A 2,500-nucleotide genomic window follows, 5' to 3' on the forward strand; every position below is an offset into this window, starting at 1 on the left:
GGGTAGTGGTGGTGATGGTCGCAGTGTCATCATCAGCAACAGGACGTAAGGGGGACCATCACCTGTGGGGAGGGAGATAACACTGTGGTAATACTCTCTCTCTCTCTCTCTCTCTCTCTCTCTCTCTCTCTAAGTAAGGAATAAAAAAAAAAAGCAAAATAGAATAAAAAATAGAAAAAAAGGAGACGAGGAGAAAAAAAAACGCCAATAACGAAAAGAAAGGAAAGAAAAGTAAAGAAGAAAACGTACGGAAGACATGAAAAAAAGAAAGAAAAAAGAGAAGGAAAGAAAGAAATAGAAGGAAGAAAAACAAGACATACAAAACGCAAGAAAACAAATAATAGCAAACACACACACACACACACACACACACACACACACACACACACACACACACACACACAAAAGACATGAGAGATAGGATGAGTCAATAAACACAGACTATTAAACCAGAACCGTCAGTGAATACCAGGTGAGCCACTAGTCAATTCACTGCACCTCTGAACACCTGCTGGTCTCACACCTGCCTGATTACACCTTGGTGCTGCCAGGTGAAGGCATGGGAGCTGCAGGGGTGTGTTGGGGGAGGGTGTGTTTATGAGGGTAGAGGTGAAGGGATAGATGAGTGAAGAGGATATAGGAAAGGATTGGGTGATGAAAAGGAAGGAAGGAAGGGAGGAAGGAAGGAAGGAAGGGAGGAATTGAGTGATGAAAAGGAAGGAAGAAAGGAAGGGAGGAAGGAAGGAGGAGAAAATATCTTATTCCTAATCTTAATCTAATCCTGTGCTGCTTTTTTTCATGACGTGGAGGAGGAGGAGGAGGAGGAGGAGGAGGAGGAGGAGGAGGAGGAGGAGAAGGAAAAGGAGAAGAAGGAGAAAGAGAATCCTCCTCCTCCTCCTCCAAGTAGTCAAGGTCAAAGGTCATCAATATTTGACGCTAAGACTTTCCTTCAGTTCCGTATCAAGAAGAAGAAGAAGAAGAAGAAAATAGAAGAAGAGAAAGAAGAGGAAGAGGAAGCAGAGGAAGAAGAAGAAGTAGAGGAAGAAGAAAATAGAAGAGGAAAAGGAGAAGAAGAAGAAGAGGAAGAAGAAGAGAAATAAGATAAAGGAGAAGAACATTAACATACACCCAAAAATAAATGAATAAATAAAGAGATGAACAAAAACAGAAAAAAAAAAAAAAACGAAAATAGCTAAACGAATTACTGGCTGAATAATACACACACACATACAGACATAAATAAGTCAAATGAATAAATAGATAAATAGATAAATAGATCAATGAAATATATCACATACAATTTTCTGCAGCCTAAAGGAACGCCATTGAGCTGTAAAGGAACGCACTGTATAGATGGCTAGGTATTTATGGACGCAGGACCTAAAACACCCATAATTTCCCATCCAGGCGGGTCATGACACACCTGAATGTAGCACAGGTGTGTGTGTGTGTGTGTGTGTGTGTGTGTGTGTGTGTGTGTGTGTGTGTGTGTGTGTGTGTGTGTGTGTGTGTTATTGCGATACCATTAGAACACCACACCTGTTTACCCACCTGAGTGTTTGTGCGCGTGTGTATGTTTGTATGTTTATGTGTACAAGTGTGTGCGTGTGTGTGTGTGTGTGTTTATGTTACTGTCCGTCTGTCTGTCTGTCTTATACTTCCCCGAACCACCACCACCATCACCATCACCGCCATCACCACCACCACCACCACCACTCCAAGGAACAGCTTAGGATGGTGACGCAATAGTGACGTACCAATGACATCACACACTGCGGGATCGACACAGTCCCAGCGGCGCCTCCACACTCCACACGTGGCAGCTGCGGCAGGGAGTGGGGCTGGGAGAGACTGGGGAGGGGCTTGCAAGGAACTGAGGAAACACGGGAAGAGCTGGGAGGGACTAAAGAGGGGCTTGCACGGACTGGGAGGGGCTCGGAACAACTGGGGATGGTTAGACTAGGCAAGGCGGGGCTGGAAATGATTGAGAAGGACTGGGAGCATCTGGGAGGAACTGGGAGGGACAGGGAGGGGCTGGGAATGATTGGAAAGCACCGTGAAGGCCTGGGAGGGCATAGGAGTGACTGAGAAGATGTGGGAATGATTGGAAGGAGCTTTGGATGAGCTAGGAGATGCAGGGAAAGGCTTGGAGACACGAGGAGCTGAGAAGGCTGGGAGGAACTGAGAGAGAGTGGGAGGGAATAGGATGAGTCGAGACAAGCTAGGACGGTGTAGGATGGCATGGGAGGAGTTGGGGGTAGGAGCTGAGAAGGGATGCAGATGAGTTGAGGAAGATCTGTAGAAAGTATGTGATATATAGATGAGTGTGTGAGAGTAGGGTGGGGCATTGAAGTGAGGGTAGGAGTAGGACACAGCAAAGAGGTGAAGGAGTGTATGAGAAGGCGCAAAGGGAGGGAGGAGGAAGAGGAGAGTGTGGGATGAGAGGGAACGATGACTGGATGGAACCGGGGAGAGGAAAACGCAAATTTAGACCAGAGAG

The 2,500-nt window shown here is 46.2% G+C and overlaps 1 protein-coding gene across 1 annotated transcript in view; it reads right to left on the reverse strand.

The window, feature by feature from the left end:
- Positions 1 to 2,500, reverse strand: part of LOC123501147 (piezo-type mechanosensitive ion channel component-like) — a 53,147-nt gene that overhangs the window by 42,246 nt on the left and 8,401 nt on the right. The window contains 1 exon segment of the mRNA XM_045249733.1: positions 1 to 62. This exon segment is cut by the window's left edge and continues 320 nt beyond it. The gene's annotated coding sequence lies outside the window, so the exon portion shown is untranslated.

Source organism: Portunus trituberculatus, chromosome 9 (assembly GCF_017591435.1).
Source record: "Portunus trituberculatus isolate SZX2019 chromosome 9, ASM1759143v1, whole genome shotgun sequence".
NCBI lineage: Eukaryota > Metazoa > Arthropoda > Malacostraca > Decapoda > Portunidae > Portunus > Portunus trituberculatus.